Source organism: Pseudonaja textilis, chromosome 3, assembly GCF_049901715.1.
Source record: "Pseudonaja textilis isolate UNSWEBS1 chromosome 3, rPseTex1.2, whole genome shotgun sequence".
NCBI classification, from domain to species: Eukaryota; Metazoa; Chordata; class Lepidosauria; order Squamata; family Elapidae; genus Pseudonaja; species Pseudonaja textilis.
In genome coordinates, this window is record NC_141992.1 from 122,518,161 (window position 1) to 122,537,772 (window position 19,612).

The 19,612-nt window shown below is 33.8% G+C and overlaps 1 protein-coding gene across 1 annotated transcript in view; it reads right to left on the reverse strand.

Moving 5' to 3' along the window:
• The window catches only part of CDH12 (cadherin 12), a 787,338-nt gene that overhangs the window by 285,946 nt on the left and 481,780 nt on the right, over positions 1–19,612 (reverse strand). The window lies entirely within an intron of this gene.

The window sequence follows — 19,612 nt, forward strand, 5'->3', positions numbered from 1 at the left end:
TCCAAAATGATGTCTATTTAAGAAAATATCTTTAGGTCACATAAAAATCATGCATTCTTCAAAATGTAGATACTGGATGGTTCCAATTCAGTGTTTTTGTTGTTGTTGTTGAAGTATGCTTACTAGGCAACAAACAAACAGGATAACCAAGCTGGCTGAGGCTACAGAGGGAAAAAACAAGACATCATGGAATGTTAACACATTTTTCTAATATGCAATGCTACATAGGCAAAGATACTTTCTCTTGGGCTGAACACATTTATATATTGTGTTAGCAGCAGCACTTCCTGTTATTATGAAAACAGAAGAGGTGGGGTTTTTTGACAACTAAAAGATGACAAATGTTTTATAAAATAAACTTTTGCAGACCACAAGAACAGCACTATAATTAGATATTAGTTATTTATTGTCTCCAGCCAGATCTTTCATTACAAAAGAGCAAAAAAAGATAAGACAAATGTTCGTAGTAATTCAAGGTCATCATGGAAGGAAGTCCCATTGGACTCAATCCTTCTCAGAATCTCTGATTCTCAGTAAATAGGTTTGGTACTTTTTTAACTATCAGAACCTACTGTTTTAACTATCAGAACAAATTTTATTATGGTCAGTGACCAGTGCAAAAAAAAAAAAAATAGAGAAAGAAAAAAATACAGCAAAATATCCATGTATATATAGGTAAATAAATAAGTAGGTAAATTTAAGATAGTATTAAAAAGTATAGATGTAAAACTTACAAGCTGATCTGATCTTGTTAACTAAATCTATGTACTTTATTTGTTACTTTACAATCTTTGGTTTGGGTGCACATAAAAATAAGTAAGAAAAGATGAAATGGAGGAAGTAAATAACTTTATGGCATACAGTATTAAAGTGTGATTAAATACATATTTTTGCCTTGCTAAATCTAGTGACAGTTTTTATCCATAAGGCATTTAAGCTTTATAGATTAATAACAGCAAAATCTTGCAACTTGTTCTGAAGGGCTGTATTCAGCAGAGTAGCTTTTAAACCTTTAATAAATGGAGTTGCCCTTTGGTGTCTGTCTGGATCAAAGAAGCTGCAGCTTAGAAGAGTGTGAACCATCATTGGAAGAGTCTTTTTAGGCATGGTAGTATAATTTCTTTTTGTATTTGCATGACAGAGAAGAAACCATTAATGTGTGCTTTTGAAAAGTCCTATCTACATTTTTTTTTAAAAAAGAATACGTTGTAAACAGTTGGGCCACAATTAGTATCTTCCACCAAGAAGCAAAAGAAGCATGGGATTTGGGCCAACTCTTTCTTAAGCATTCTCCTAGCATCCTCATCTCCCAGTTGGCTAAATGTTCAGGTTAGCAGCTATAGGTAATGAGCTTTTGTTCACAAACTAATTGCCAGTTGTCTTTATATTCACCCATTAACAAGATAAGTAATTCACTGGGGTTTAAAGTAACTCTGACCCAAGTTATTAACATTCTGGACAAGGTCTGAGTTTTAAGTACTTGCCAAACCGGCTTCCAGCCTCAGGATTACATTAGATATGCATCTGGGAACACCTATTATGGCCCTAAGTAAAGCTGACTGAATCCATTCATTGGTTGTAAAATGTGAGTGTAGATCCAAATTGCATTCTATATATCATTTACACTATTGATTTGGCCTGAATTTGTTTAATTGCTGCCAAAGCGAATTTCCCTCCTTGCTTTCTATAAAATCTTAGAATGACTAAGGCTCTGACTCTGTGCCTACAAAGAGGCATGGATAATTTCAGTCTTTAATTTCCTTTGCTTTGAAAAACAACTCCTAGATCCTTCATACTGATTAACCTGTTTGAGTGTTAATTGTTCATTAGCAATTCTGTCTGCTGTTGGAAAACACTACTTTTTCATAATTTACAATCAAATGTTCATTTTTGCAAAAAGATGACAACGCCTTCATGCCAGCTTGCATTTGTGAAAGTATTAACACATTATCTACATATAAAAGAACTGGAATTCGTTTTCTTAATAATTTTGGGTTATTAATCTCCACATAGTACTATTATACTTTTTAAGTATTAAAAGGCAACAGAGCTATAATACAAGCTAATTTCATCCCTCGTAAATATATAGAAAAGTTTTCCCAGTGATTATCCTTATTTTTAAATCAGTCTTCTCATATAAACTATTTACCTTTACTACATACATTGCATAAACACCTAAACCTGTACCTATACATATACATCAGAAGCAGGAGACTATCAAGGACTTACTTAAAGTCCTACTTAGACTATCAAGGACTTAAAGTCCTACATAGTCTACTCCTGTAAATTAAATTGAATGCTGCTCAAAGATGAGCAAATGCAGCATATAATTTAGCATGTGTCTGTTTGTTGTATTTTTCAGCAAGGAATTATAACAGCAGTCAGTGATGAATTGTTGACCCATCCAGCTGGAATCCTGTTTGTTCAGGGTCAGCAGCATCTTCCTCAACAGGCCAGATATTCAAATGTATGTATGCACCTTGCATAATGTACTAATTACACTTAAAAAATAATTGAGATAAAAGAATAATTGGTATATAGTTGGCTAGGCCAATTCTATTACTTTTTTTTTCATAGAAAGCCACAAGGATGGTTAAACCATTCTCGCCGGACTCATCCAGATTCCTGGCTTTATAATTAACATATGTTAACAAAGAGAGTGACATGGAAATCCAGAACTTTAAGTGAGGGTTTTAGCCATTAGCACCTTCGGATCCATTTTTTGGTTAATGGGAAAAGGTAACTATTCAAATGGCTAATCAGCTCCTCTTTTCCATAACTAATCACATATCATGTATACATTCCATTGCATATTGTTGAAAGGAGCACTTATCTGTTTAAGAAAGAGCTTTATGATTGCAATTGTCAGAAATCTAGGAAGAAAAAAATATTGAATTCTATTTTACCTCAACAGTGACACATAATGAATGCATAAAATGTACACATAAAAAGAAAAAGAAAGCAAATTGTAAAAATAAAACTGAATTTCAATATGTGTCTCTGTGTGAGAGAGAATAAGAGAGAGATAAAGTTCAAGGAGGTATATAATTCTATTGAATTAATACACATTAACTACTACAGAATTTTAAAACACACGTTGATAATGAACATAAATTATGCCCATACATAATGAGTATTTTTATTGTGAGAGTCTTGTGTCCTCTTTCCTGTTTTGTGGAAAAATAAATTCTGGTAATATAATGAGAATTTTTTTTAAAAAACACCACTACCTATCTTGTATTCACTACTAATTACTCTCTTTCAGCTAATTTTCCACAGTAGTCTCTAATTCTTCTTAAATTTTCCCAAAGTGTCAAATCTATGAAGATTATCATCCTCAAAGTTGTAATCTTTCTCTGTGTTTTTGACTTTCAACAATCTCTCAACCTTGAAAATCAATTATGGCCATCATACCCTCTGCAACCTTAAATATTCTTGTATTTCTTGTAATTTCAAATGTTCTTTCCCTCATAATGAACAAAAAAAGAAACACAAAACTGTCCACAATAATAATAAAATAATTGGAGAAAAGTTTTATTCTCTTTGAAATCAAAATAAACTAGAATCCATTGTAGTCATTTATATCAATTCATCTTTCTTTTTGTGATTATCTTTGGGGGTATGTGGGGACACAAGCAAACATGGGCTTGGACTTTGATCAAGTATTGGATTCAAAACCTACCCATCTACAAAGTTCAATAGGCTTGCCTTGACTAAATCAAACTTTCTCAATTCCTTTTAATCTATTCTGCTGCACTACATATTCCCTTATCCAAATTCCTTGGAAGAAGGCCAAATATCTGTGTAGTAAATATGTGATCAGAAAATCAACCAACCAAAATGCTATTGGTTTTCAAGTCTCACCAGGCTTCAACGAATGTGATTTCACCTATGCCTGTCAGTTGCCTTAAAGGAAATGGTTTCTTCTATTGTTCAAAGCTATTATTGACATTCCATATTCCATGTATCGTTGAGCATTCTTGCAGCATTAGCATTGACTGGATGTTCTAAAGTGCTCCTAACAACTTACTCTTTCTATCCGCTCAAGCTAAGCATTAATGCAAATATATCATGCTATGGCATTGTCTGTCTGTCTCTCTTTCTCCCTCCCTCCCTCCCTCCGTCTCTCTCTCTCTCTCTCTCTCACACACACACACACACACACACACACACACACATTTTCTGCCCATTCAGAACAAGCAATTAACTACCAAAATTTGGACAAATAACTCACTGTATGATTGTACATAAGTAACCAAATTCACACTGGTAGTCATGTTCTACTACTACTCAACTTGTAAAACTGGAAGGCATAAATACAAATGCAATACATTCACAATGGTACACACTATATCTACAGCAGAAGCAGCATGATATCCACTGCATCTAAGACTAGTATGCTTTTCAAACTAAAACCCATACCACATTCTGACTTGAAAGGCTAAGATTTGATAGAACATCGCTTGGCCTGTTTTCATCAGAATAGCAGCAATCTTAACCATTTTATTATAGTCATTCCATTCTGATTATTTGAGGTTTTTGAATTTTTTTTAATAAGAGAAGAATAGCTGTAATATAAAAAGAAAAGAACATTTTATGTTCCTGTTCAAGTCCCCCCAAATGGGAATGCTTTATAAAGAAACATGAATGCCTGGGCTAGGACATTTTGGACTCATTTGCAGTATTTTTTAGTGAACACTAACAACCAATGAGCTGTCTAGAATTATTCTTAATCTTAAGTAAAAACTAGTCCTCTATCTAAGAATACAGAGTTAGCATCTGCCAAATATTTTGAGTTCCAGATATCATTAGCCACAGCTAATGTGGTCTATAGAAATGATTGTGTATGATATAATTCAAATGGCCACCAGGTTGACTACTTTGGTCTAGGGATTATTCTTGGTCCTATCTAGAATTTACCAGATAATTTTTATGTAAAAAGGGTGAGATGGTGAACAATATGCTCAGACTTTACTCTGAAAACCTAGAACACTTCACATAATATCTGTAGTGTGTAGCAAATAGGAGACACAAAAGGTTGTGTGTTAGTCTTCTGGTTATATGTATTATTTTCACCATAATTTTAAAACATAGTTTAGGACACATTTTTGTCAAAGGAAGACATATTTTTATTTATTATTATGTATTTTAACATCCAAAATATTGACTGTTGTAGAAAACTGAATAGGTTGGCTTTTTAAAACAAGAACTTTAAAAGATGCCTCATCTGCAAGGAAACTATTTTTATCAAATTAGCTTCCTGACAGGAGATAGTCTAGGTGAACAATAAAGTATACATTTTTTCCTATTTCTGAAAAGACATTTATCTTTATTATCCTTGAATTATATTTATCCCCAGATCATACTGGAAACATTTATCTTGGCACTATGGTTTTCCCTGCCTTTAAAAATGTTTGTCCTGAGGTGCTCTGAAGATAAAAAAGACATATTTTGTAGATTTGCATTAATCTCTGTGGACCACCTATGCAGACTATTTAAAATATTACATTTTGAATTGAGGCTACTATTGCTATTTGTGTGAGGCCAAGCATTTTTCCCCTTAACATAATAAACTGTTATTTCATATTGATGAATACAGATCATCTTAAAGATAACATATAAATTAGAAGAAGTGACAACTTAATTATGTGGCTTTTGGACAATTTTCACCAATGTGTGTATGGAAAAGAACAGCAGTTGTAAAGATCAAAATAGCAATGTTCGTAACATAATAGATACTTAATTCATCTGGGTTATAGCAGATTTCCATTACAAATGGATTAATTCCTAAAAGCAATATCAGAGCAATTTTAAATCAATCAGATTGGGACTGAACTCATTGTTAAGGGAGGTGATCAATTTTTCCTTGAGCATGGAAATTTGTTCTGCTTGCGTAAAGAAGAGCTATAGCTATAAAACTTTTATGGAAGAGAAGTCTCTCTGGAATACATTTCTAATTATAGGCTAGACTCAAATATTCAATTCTTGGGCAAGTTGGTTGAAAAAGTGCTGGTCTCATGTTTCCAAACATGACTGGATAAAACTGAATTTCTGGACCAATTTAATGTGTCATTCAGGATGTTGGTCTGGTCCTCATTCTGCATCAGAAACAAAATGGCCTCCTAGTTCTTCCGGATCACTCAGTAGCTGTTTGATACTACCAGCAGTAGCATTTTCTGAAACACCTAATGGGACTGGGCTTTGGGAACAATATATTTGCAACATTCATTGAGATGTTTCTCCATGAAATATCTCCATGAAACAGTTGGGACAGATTTTCTGAAGTTTTGGAAGTGGATGCTATCAGTATGCTGATAACACACAGCTATACTGGTTTTTAATTCCCAGCTCTGAGAAAGCAGGGAATACCCTGATAAGTTTCTTGATGTTCTTTAATATATATATATTCTCCAAAAATATTTTATTTTGAATTTTTAAAACTATTTTTAATATTTTAAAAATATTACTTTTCATCAGAAATTACCAAACTATGACCATCTACACTGCCTGACTATTCTGGATCTTGGAACAAGCTTTGATTAAAATAAAAATGATATAATTCAATTCCTATCTATTCTTAAAAAGAGTTCTGATTCAAACTCATTCCACTTCTTCCTTCTCAGTTTGGAGAAATAAAGTAGTAGATATAATGAAATATTGACTTCCAATTCCTATGCACACTTCATTTGTTTCATCAAAATGAAACAAATGAATAAGGGAAGCACTACTCATGTTACACCTGAGCAATGTTTTATCTCAAGTCAGGAAGGAAAAGTATGAAGATGTAGGGGTTTTTTAATTGTTCAATATGTTATCACAGTGCAAGCAAATATAGATGCATAGAAAGTGACTATTGAAATAATTCCTTGCTTGACTAGCCAACAGTGGACACAGGATGTTGTATAATTGTCTCCCGTGGCTGGATAACAACCAAACCTTGCACTGAATGTACAATTTTGGTAGGTGGAAGGACACAAGAAAAAGGGAAGCGATTGATCCAGTCTTCCTCTTTGTTAAACATGATAGACAGCCATTTATAGAAGCAATATTTTCTGTGAATACCATCTAAGCATAAAAGATTCACATATAGAACAGCACATATGCAACTGTTGTTTTAACACATTTTTTTCTAATGTTTATGAATCATTTTTAATTTAAACTAAATTCTCTATTTTTAACTGTACATCCTTCCTCAATATAGTCATTAGCACCTTATTTTTATTTACTTACTTCCTTAGCCAGTGCATCAGACTGAAGAAATAATTTGTTTGTTTTGAAGCATTCTCTTTTAATGTTCTTGTATCAACACCCCTGATTATATAAGGGATTATGAGGCTCCATCCATTTCTAAACTAACCTTTACTCTGCTGTTGTAAAATAAACCTTGAGGCTGATGACTGTTAACAAAATACAACTCAGGCAGAAGCATGGAACCAATGCTGAGTGAGGACGAAGTTGCAATGCAACAATATCTGCAGGGCCATTTTAATACAGAAGCATAAGCATGGGCACTGCCCTTACTGAACACTTTACAATCAAAAGAATCTGCATGCCTTGTTGGCAGATTATCCTTAAAAATCATTTGCTACTTATCCTTTGAAGAGAAGATTCCAGAAACTGAACCTACTGAGAATATGGATACTCTTTCCTCTTTCTTCCCTTCCCCCACCTCCCAAGTCATTTCAGCAATCCATGAACCACTTCCTGCTCTGAACATTTACCAAACCACTCCTTGAATGGCTTGGGAAGTATGGGAAGAAACACAGAAAACATTAACAACCTATCCTTGAAATTCTGAGTTTTCCACAGCTCCAATCAAGTGATACACATGAGATGGAGACCTATGGCTGGTTCAGGAATTCTGGGAGTTCCTGAAATTCCAGGAAATTTGGGAATTGAAATCCACAAGTAATAAAAGGATTACAGTTCCACACCTCTGGTGTAGATCAACACAGCAGATAATTAACTGCAGGTAAATCCCGTATGCCTTCTATAGAAAACTCAATTTTTATGCAATTTGTCTCCACATATATATACATAAATACAGGTTAATCATTATCTGAAAGATCTAAGGAATATTTAAATATCAAATTAGGCCACTAGAATCCTCCAAGCATGGTTATTGAAGACTAATGACAAAATGACCTATTATATGAAATGAAAACACCAGAAACACAGTTTATGCCCACAGCTTAGAAATGAAGACATGCATGACTTCAAATGATGGTTTCAACCTCCCCAAAATATAACATATAGCTTTTGCTACAAAAAGGTTGTTTACTTAAAGGTCAAAGTAAAGAACTTTTTGTAGTAAAAGCCAATACTTCTTAATTGAAAATATATTCAAACAAGTTTAACAAGGGTTAGTGTTAGGCTAATGAATCTCTTAATGAATATGGAACAACTAATATGGTTAAACATGGTTAAAAATTACAAAGGATTTTGCCATGTAATATAATCAGTATATTAAATTTAAATGCCAAATGTGTAGGAATATTGGATCAGAGAAAAAAACCAAATTGGAATTTAAATTGCTGGAAGAAATATTAAGAAACTCAGATATACAATCATGGCTTTGATGGTTGGAAATAAGGAAGAATTAAGGAATCTCTTGCTGAAGGTGAAAAACATGAAAAACCTAATCTAATTCTATATTATCTGATAATAACAATTTAGAGAAATAAGATGAAAAAGTAGTGGAGCTAGTAACAGACTTCCAGGAAATGATGGCTCCAAAAATCCACAGGAACAATAGTTGTAGTGGTGAAACAAAGAGGTAGTGTTTCCTGAAAGAAAGTTTGATAAATCAAGCGAAAACATTACATGAATAAATGAAAAGGAACTTATTGACTTTTTCCCAGTTATAATATGATAGAGTTATCAGAGAGCTTAAATGAAGAGCAGTTATTGACTTTGAACAGTTGATGCTAGAGAAAATTGTTGAAAGTACCTTGGACAGCAAAAGAAAACAAACTGTTTAATACTAAATGAAGTAAAACACACCACTCATTCGAAGTGCTAATAATGAAGTCAAAGCTTAAATATTGGATTTTGGATAATACTCTAGTACTTGGATAAATAAAAGGTAATAAAAAGTGACTGACAGAGGTAAAGATGGGTGGATACTATCAGTAATTCCACAAGCATGAAGTTACAAACAATTACTGACAGATTTAGTGAATCACTATCCATCAGATCACAAAGAATCAGAAGCAACTGAATGACTCAACAGTGATGAGGAAAAAAGCTCAATCATATTCTCTAGTGAAAAGAAATATGTCAGGAGGAAATACATAATCTCATACTATGTTTCAGAACACATAAAGGAAAAGAACGGCTTAGATCTTTTTGATCTAGTGATCAGAAAAAAGTACAGATGCAAACAATAATTCAACATATAATGCCGCTTAATGCTGAGCTACTGTAAATTAGCCCCTTATTACATTTTCTTCCTAAGAACCATTTTCCATGGTATCAAAAGCAGAAAAGATTTCTTCTTCTATCACATGAAATTCATTAACTAGGTACCCTGACATATCTGGTGACTCTTTCCATGTACCACATGAGTGCTGTTGTTTAAGTTGACTCCCATTTATTCTTGGAACAAACTTTGCAAAATCTGTTACACATTTGTACAGCTTTGCACATAAGAAGGCCAAAAGTATAATAGGATATTCCACATACCCTCTCACTCCTAGTTTCAATATTCCATTCACCCATATAAGCAATGGGCAAATGGGAGTGCCTAAGGATTTTTTTCCCAATTGTTAGAGCCTTTCCTGATAATTGCTGAAAATTGTTTATCTGTATTCTGCCAACAGGAAGGAAAGCGGAGGGAAGGGCAGGGAAAGGAAGGGTCAACTCTTCAAAGTAGGCCAAGTCAGGAAATAAATTCTAGAAAGACTGCTGAAATTCTGTTTTATTGTTGCAGAATATAATAATAGAATCTTCAAAACCTGGAAGATATTCCCCCTCCCCTTTTTACCAAAGGGAATCAATACAGGGCATTCTTGGATTTCTTTCATTCTCCATCATCCCTTCCAGGGTAAATCTGGTTTTTACAGAATATCTATTGAATACTTTCCTCAGGGCATTTTCTTACTCTTCAAGGGAAGGAAAGAGGTTTGGATTTAATAGAAAGGTGAATGATTAATATAAAAACCTTAAATTGATATTTCCATGTGGAAAAACTAAACAAAGACAAAATCAATAAAACGTTCAAAAAGGGACGATATTAAGAAATATTATTTGTATTCTGAAGTTCAGTAAAAATGTAACTTTAAAAAGAAAGTTTAAAGAAGTTAGAAGTTTAAAGAAGGAAAGATAATACATGAAGTGGTGTAACGAAGTAAGATTGATATGCAAGAAAAGTCTGAAGAGGTATAGATAATTGTGATGGTATAAACTAGTTTTCTTTTTTTTGTTATATCATACCTTTAATTACTTTGGACTACTATTTGTTAATCCCTTTGCTCCATAACATTGCTTCTTCCTAGTAGCATTTGAGTATATGTGTAATAGCATGTAAAATGTATATGTGTAATTATATTTTTACATTTAACTACACTTGCTTCACAGAATATAGGCTTATAACAAGAATTGCCTATTTGGATGACACATTTATAGACCTGCAGGAAATGTTAATGTCCACAAATCAGTTCAAGAGAAATTCGAAATCAGGGGAAGTTTGTATGTTCTCTAAATTAGGTCATAATTTGCAAACAGATGTGTTCTGTAAAGGTGATCTTCAAAACAAACAAACAGAACAAGTAAAACAAGACACTCAGGTGTGTAACTTTCTGGTTTAAATTTACATGTTGATTGGTTAGAAATAGGTCAAAGATGCCATCCAGTTTTATAAAGATAAGAGAGCTGATTAAAATAGGTGACTTTACATAGCATTTGTTCTTTCTAAAAGGAGCTGGAGGAGATGCATTGTCAGAAGATAATGCCTACAGATATTTCAGAACACTTGAAATGATGAGTTAAATAATAAGCATGGGGGGAGTCTTTCATCCAAAGAGATTATACCTTTCAAATATAATCTCTTTACATCATTCTTTTTACTTTGATTATTTCAAATTGACCTATTAAAACTGCACAGATGGCTGTTCAAGTTATATCTGTTTTTCAAATAGTTTAGCTTACTTCTTAATGGACTGATACATCGCAAACATATAATATGACATGCTTGAGTTTTCTGCATTAAAAAGGAGGCATTTTGGCCAACAAGATTGTGACATACTGAATAATTTGCTATGCTAATGAAGAAATTCAAACACTTATTCTTTGATGTAAAAATACATCTTTAGGTTTTACAATCAGAAGTGATTAGATAGCACTGATAGGTATCATGATTAAGCCAAAGGGGAAGTGGACATTTCAGTTCTAAGAAATATCTCTAGGATAGGCAGGTGGGAGAGACTGAATTTGCTACCATTATGAGGATGAGGAAGGAAATGACACAGGGGAAAAAAAATATGCAAGCACCTGAACCATGAATTTCTTAACCACATCTACTTTAGCCTCAGCTGCATAACTTCAGGAAAGTTACAGGATAAAATAAAGGGAGGGGACACCTCTGATATCAGCAATAAAAGACTACTTGTTAATTGCTATTAATAACCTCTAACTTTATAGCCCACTGGCCCCTGACCATCTGCAGAGAAAATTCTGTTCTCTGGGTGATGTCTATCCATCAAAAGACTACAATCCAATGAGACATACAGTACATATACAGCCGCAAAACCATTTCCCCCCTCCCCAGCCTGGATCACTAATCTATATATCTCAAAGGTGCTTTTCAAAAGGCAACTGGACTTTTTTTGTTTTTTCCTTCAAGGCATTTCACTTCTCATCCAAGAAGCTTCTTCAATTCTTCACTGAAGCTGCATTTCAGAACTGAAAAAGCTTCTTGGATGAGAAATGAAATATCTTCATGGAAAAAAACAGAGAAAGTCCAGTTGCCTTTTGAAAAAGCACCTTTGGGATAACCATGACCTGGATGACTAAGAATCTCCATGATCTCCTGTATCTTCTTATACTACAAAGATAATACTGCCTTACACACAAGCACTTACCAAAATAACATACATTCAAATATACAATTTATATGGCGGGATTCAAAAATTTTATTACTGGTTCTATGGGCATGGCTGAGTTGGCATGGCTTGGTGGGAGTAGCTTGGTGGGCATGGCAGAGGAAGGATAATGTAAAATCTCCATTCCCACCCCACTCCAGGGGAAGGATACTATAAAATTTCCATTCCCTCCCCACCCCACTAACCTGCTTTCCAGCTCCTGTGCAGGGCAACAAAAGAAGACCCAGCCAATCAGTTGGGACTTGGGAGGCAGAGAATAGATGGGGTAGAGCCAGTCAGAGGTGGTATTTTGAACTACTCAAATTTTCTGCTACCAGTTCTCCGAACTACTCAAAATTTCCGCTACCAGTTCTCCAGAACTGGTCAGAACCTGCTGAATACCACTTCTGATTTGCATGTAAGCTCTCACTTGTGGCTGCACTACTAGTAGTCATAGTATAAAACACTGTCACACATGTGGGAGAGGCAAGGAAATATGTATAGTAGTTATATATGACTAGACTATTCAAGGAATGAATAATAGAGTGATTCACATAAATCGTGAGCCAAATTAAGTGGCTGCCAATATTCTTTAAAGGCTGAATTTTTGTTGAAGTTCATAATTTTGCAAAAAATGTACAAGCAATGAAATGTGGAAGTTTAATAGAAATAAGATGCTTTGCTTGCTTTTGTGGACTCTACTGCCCATTCATCTATACATTGGATTTTCAATGGCTTTGTGAGGGAAATTTTGTGTGGATGCAATTTTGTAACTCTTATATTTTATTTCTTCCACATTAAATTATCTTTTTATAATTTCATTGATTCACTAACAAATTTTATTTGCATCAAAATTTATGTACTCCCCAAAAAGGTTTTGTGCTATTGGACATAATGAGCCAGAACACACATACAAGATAGATTGTTTATATACATTTAAGACAAAATGCATGGTTTTCTGCATTCTACTTTGCTTTGCACTGGTATCTGTGGTGTAGATTAAACAAAATAAATTTCTTCCTTTATTTGCTTCATTTAATTTAATAAAAATAAGAACAACCATGGAACTAGATAAAACTCTAATGGGATAATATAGCTTATATGGAAATAGACTGCTGAAAGATCAGAAAAATGGTATCACTTGTAGTGAGTTTTGCACATTACATAAATCTGTTTTAATGTTTCAGATGAGTTAAAAGTAAGAATATGCAACTAATCAATAATGTAATTTACCTTAAATAGTCATACCAAAGACCACACAATAAGGTACAAATATATCTGACTGGCACAAGGAAGATACTTTTTTTCACTCTGCATGCATTATATCAGGGACCCGGCTAATCAGGATACAAAAGGTGCAGTTGTATATATATTTATATGAAGAATGTCCTTCTTCTTCAAACTAAGGTCATTTGAGCACTATTTCCTCTGGGAAGGGATTATCAAAAATTGTCACATGATGAATTTCCTGACTTTGTAAAATCTGAATAGGAATAGATTATTTTAGAGATTTCATATTAAAAGCTCACATCACAATAGATAAGATGCTGGGATGGGGTATTCTAATTTGAGATCACTAAAAGAACTCAAAGTGGAAAATAAGTGATACTCTCTGACAATTAGACTGTAGTGGAACTCTAGGGAAATCAGGTCCCTTTTCTGTGGCTTTCTCAGCATAACAATTAATCCAGGCCTGTTTCCATCATTAATAACTTACAGTTGATTCACTTTATATAAGACAATTAATTGGCTTAAATATCTTTCTTCTCGTTCTCTCAGATTGATAACTTTAAATTCCCGTGCAACATTTTACCTTCAAAATCCTGGAAAGACTTAAGGGTATGACTTCTAATTTTATGTTGTGCTTCTCTGTATTAACAGTCTAGATCTTTGTTTGAGGGTTTTTTCATGAAAATATAGTTTCTAGGAATCAGGAACATAATGGTTCCTTCTTTAATGGTTTCTGATACTGCCAAAAGAAGCTGGAGTTTTAATTTTCTATTATTTAGGCTACATTAGCCACATTGACTTGTTATCATCAACATCTTTGCAAAGCAATCTTACAAAGGCAATACAACCTGGCAAGGCTACAGCATTGCTCTAATTATAATCTTGCTTCTGCAAACCATCGTTTACTGAAGGACATCACAGAACAATATATAGCTGAACATAGGCTAGATTTATTATAGTGAAAGAATAAGTTGCCATGAGGCAAAAGCACTGACTCCAGCCTAATACAAAGAAACAAGCATCAAGCTAAACTAGAGCAGATATCTTAGCATGCTTATGAAATATGTATTTATAAGTGACATTGTTATGATTATATTCTACATACTCTAGCTATGTATTTATAAAAGATCAGAATTTTTCAGGAATCCAAATTTGAAATTTGTTGACTACCATATACAATAGTGGTTCACATGAACACTACACTCTACTACCATGTTCATATTTAGTTATCAGACTAGGGATATAATGCATTCACTTTGTGAGTTCAAAGAGTGATGTGGCAGGTTTTACACCATAGTTGCTTCACCACAATTTATTAAATAAAAAAAGAGTTGGATACAGGGGTGGGATCCGACAGGGTTAACTACCAGTTTGGTCATTTACAATGTGCTTCCCTGCAGGCGGGCACCTGTAAATCGTCAAACAGCACACTGCGTGCAGAGAAGCAGCCTTTTAAAATGTCCTTTTTTCCTGCTTTTTTAACTGCAGCTGTGCCTCGCATGACAGCTGAAGTTGAAAAAAATCAGGAAATAAAGGTCAGGTAAGAGCCCAGGTGGGTGGGTGGGCAAAAACATCAGCAGACATAGAACCAGTTCTATGTCTGCTGTTCTTCAGAGCTACCAGTTCTACAGAGGTGGACAGAACTGGTACAAACCCACCCCTGGTTGGATATATTAATACAATATTCTAAATATTAAATCATAGTTTAGAAATCAAAATGGCTGAGTTGGTTGACCATGCAGATGCAACATAACTTTCACACTGTTCAAAGCCATCCTGTACACATTTTTCTTCAAAAGGAATATCTTTCTGTGTCACATACCTAATATAGTCAGCAGAGGGGGCATACACCTGTCAGCCCTTCAACTATACATTCTATATACTTAGATGAGACAAATTTTATGCTCAGGATATTGGCACAAGTCCTAACATCAACAGTAACTATTTATAAGCATGCGTAGGAATCCATTAGGCTCCAGTAAGCAAGAAAGAAGATTTAACCCTCGTTTCCTGCATCACAACTTCGAGAGAGAGAAAAATCACCTGCTGTAACCCTATCATTATACTCCAATAGAAGCTCTCGCCAGCACCAGTGGAAATTATTTTTGATCCAGTAATATGGGAGGAAAGGGTCAGTTTTTTGTTTGTTGAAACGCTTCCCCTGGATGTTGAGGTCTTAATGATATTCCAGTCTGTGCACTTAATTGTGGTGGGGAAAAAATGATGCACCTGTTTCTGGTGGGAGAAAGAAAAAATATTATAGGATTCCAAATAGCAATTAATGTGTGTGTAGTTTGGCCTTTATTTCCATGCCTATAATAATAGACTCTCTCTCTCTTTTTGTTTAATTTTGAAACCTCAAGTGTGATGCTTCTTATCCACTTAATTCTGCTATTCTTACTATCGTGAAAAATGAAGGGGATATTAATGAGAAGCTTAGTATAATTGGTATGTAAATAATACAAATATGTAAATGACACAACTCTTATACCTGTATTTGTGCTAATATTTTCTCATAAAGACATAAAGATCCCCCCGCTTTGTTTCTCCAAGGTTTGGTGAGAAAGGGGGATTAATTATGAACTGAATGCTTTGAACAGACATATAGACTGTGCAGAAAAAAAGTTTTGATTATTTATAAAACTTGTTTCAGCATAGGCACATAAATCAGAAAGCTTCATTGATAAAATATTGTAAGAAGTATGCTACTCTGGAGTTAAGAAAGAAAGGTAGAGCTTCTAACTATAATTTTTATGAGCAAAATAATGACATTTTGGGGTGATCAAAGTTATTAATATCTCACTGATTATCATCTTATCTTGTATTATCATCTTAGTATTGTTTACTTTCTTTGAGGAAACTTATGACTTTATGGAAACTTATGACTTTATGATCCCTCTTTTTTCATTTTCAGAACAATTTTTAATCATTGCCATCCATTGAACCTCATGACTGGCCTGAAGTTTGAGCATATGTCTGGGCTAGATATTCTTATCTTTAGGATAGTTCTGAATGGATGACTGAGTTGTTTTTAAAGAACCTCTGAAAGCTAAAATAGGAACTTGAATGAATCATACAATTTAAAAACTAATACCAGGAGACATATTACATAGGAAAAAGAGCCCTTATTTTAGATTGAAGACTTCATTAGTTTTTATATAGCTAAATATAGCATTATACTTCCTATATTGACCATTTAGAGGTATTGCTTCTAGGGAACCAACAGTATATGTAGCAATACTGAAAATAATATCTACTCACCATGACTTTGGCTCTTAGTGTTATGGCACAAATTAAATATAGGCAGAAGAAGTTATGCAGCAACCTTGATTTTTTTGTAATATATAATACTTTTCTACAGCTATTGTCAACCCAATATTGTCAAAGCTTTAGCTACTGACCCTCTAATCATGAGAATAATGTTAATCAATATAGCCTTTTAAGGACTATTAAAATAAGATGTAATGCTTCAAATAGTGAAATATACCAAGTATAAGTCAATAACAACAAATGCTATGGTTTCATTACTAATTTCATGTATATTACTTATTATTTGCATTTTTTATCAGCATGTATCTAAGTTCAGATCAAGTTGTTTTTTATTATTAGAAACATGTTAGAATATTTTGAATTTTGAGTTGATACTATAGTATATATAGGAAAGTAAAATGTATGCTGGAATCCATGCTATTTGGGATTTCCTAATGTTGTATACACACACACACACACACACACACACACACACACACACACACACATATATATATATATATATATATATATATATATATATATATATATATATATATATATATATACATATATATATATATATATATATTTCTTAAGTTTTAAGTATTACATGTATGGCAGTCAGCTTTGTTAGGGTATTTTCCACGTCATTGCAGTTGTGCTTTTAAAGTTGTAGCAACGTTTCAGCAGAATCTCATCTGCCATCATGATGAGATTCTGCCGAAACGTTTCTACAACTTTAAAAGCACAGCTACAATGACGTGGGAAAATACCTGAACAAAGCTGAATGCCATACATACACACACACACACACACACACACACACACACACACATATATATATATATATATATATATATACACACACACACACACACACACACACACACACATGCATACATACATACAGTACACATGTATATGCACACACACATAAAATACTGTATGATAGGAGCCATGAACTGAAAGACTCACTGTATCATGGAAATATAAAAATGTGTATACTAGCAAAACATTTAAAACAAAGAGAAAAAAAAATAGCCTCCTCCCCAAATCAATACATTATCAACCAGGTAATGACAGAAATATTATCAAGTGGGCAGAAATGATACAAATGAATCTAAAGATACACAGGTCAAGATTCAACCCATGTAACACAATTTTCCTTCAGTAAATTCCAATACAAATAAATAAGTTAAAATAGAAATGGTCACTCAAGTACAGGATGCATGTCTTGCATACACAAGACTCAAGGTCAAAGTCTTGGAAAGTCCAAGATAAAAGAGGACGTAGCAGGTGATGGGAAAGACTTCAGTTCAATAAGTTGTCAGACTGCTGCCAATCCAAGTTGACATAGCTGGGCTACATTATTTTCTCACTTGCTAAAGATTAAAATAATGCAGATTGGCAGGGTATCCATATAGTGATTTATCAAGGTAGTATAACATTTTTATTCCAGAAAAAGAGAGGGAGCGGGGAGGGAGGGAGGGAGAGAAATAAAAAGGGAGCGGGTGAGAGCATGATCTGCATCCAAACCATAAATTTAGGAGATAATAACAATTCAGGCACCTACTTTCTTTTTAAGTCAATCTCTAAAGAAAGAGATATTTAGGTAGTTCAAGTTCTATGTACTACATGTGTAGTGGTTGTAAGCACTGTGAATTGTGCAGAGTATAAATATTTGGAATAGCAGTAAGTTTTGAACTGTCTCCAATTTAAATCCCATCTCAGCTACAAAGTCAGAAGCTTTGCTTTCTTTTTTCTTTTCTCCCCCCCCCCCCCCAAATATAATTGATTTTGCTTTATCTACCATGCTCTTTTCTTCCTACAGCACAAGTATGACTATATACTGGCATTCTCTTCAGGACGCTTGTAAAGAAACACCATGTTTGATAAAATATGTGCCATATACAAATGTTGTGAACTGTTGTCCCAGTTAATACTGTTTAATTAACCTTGCAAAAGCATCCATAACAGTACAGTGAGTATTACATTATGATTCCAATTTCTTTTATTACATTTCAGACCAATCTTTGAACCCACTTTGTGAAAAAATTTTCACGTTACAAAAACAAAAGTGAAGACAGAGGAGACGTTACATGTGTACTCCCTCTTGGTTTCACAAACTTGTTAAAGAGTTTTCACTTTTCCAGCTTATGTTTTTGTTAACTTGTAGAATGATTTAGGTCAAGAAAACTAGACTAAATCAATTTGGGAATCTGATATTCTTGCCATGCTTAGGCTAGTTAACCAAGAGCAGTTTTAGATGGCAGCATCTGAAGATTTTTATGTAAAAGGTTGCTAATCTTTTAAGTCATGCTGCTTTCATCTACTTTATATTCTTCTCCAATAAAATACCTCGACTGTCAGTTTAGTTCTCTCTCTTAACGTGCTACTGTTCTCTCTTTGTTCTACCAGTTCCTGACCTTTTAATCAAAATGACTATTCATGTCACACTTTATTACTGCTGACAGCTACAGATTTCATTTCCCTAACACATCACAAGCAATTCTTTCCCTCACACCCCCACTGAAATTCAGCTGTTAATCTTGCAAGAGGCAACCATTACATGCTAGGTTTTATGCTTAAACATCTCACATATATATTCCTGTGTATGTATATATGTTCATTTAAGATTTATGATTTGTATGTGAGTGTGTATATGTGTATACATGCACACACATATACACATATTATTTCTAATGTGAAATACTGAATAAATACTCCCATATCAACTTTCATCATCACTGTTTGCCTTTGTTGTAAGGTTCTGATTATAATATTTTTATTAATCTAACTATGCCTTAATACTAATACTAAGAAGAAGAAGAAGAAGAAGAAGAAGAAGAAGAAGAAGAAGAAGAAGAAGAAGAAGAAGAAGAAGAAGAAGAAGAAGAAGAAGAAGAAGAAGAAGAAGAAGAAGAAGAAGAAGAAGAAGAAGAAGAAACAGTGATATGTCTTTTGCATGCTTCCTTCTTATATCTATATAGATCACTGTAGACAATCCAAACAGTTCAATGGGATGCTGAAGAAGGTCAGGAAATGTTTCT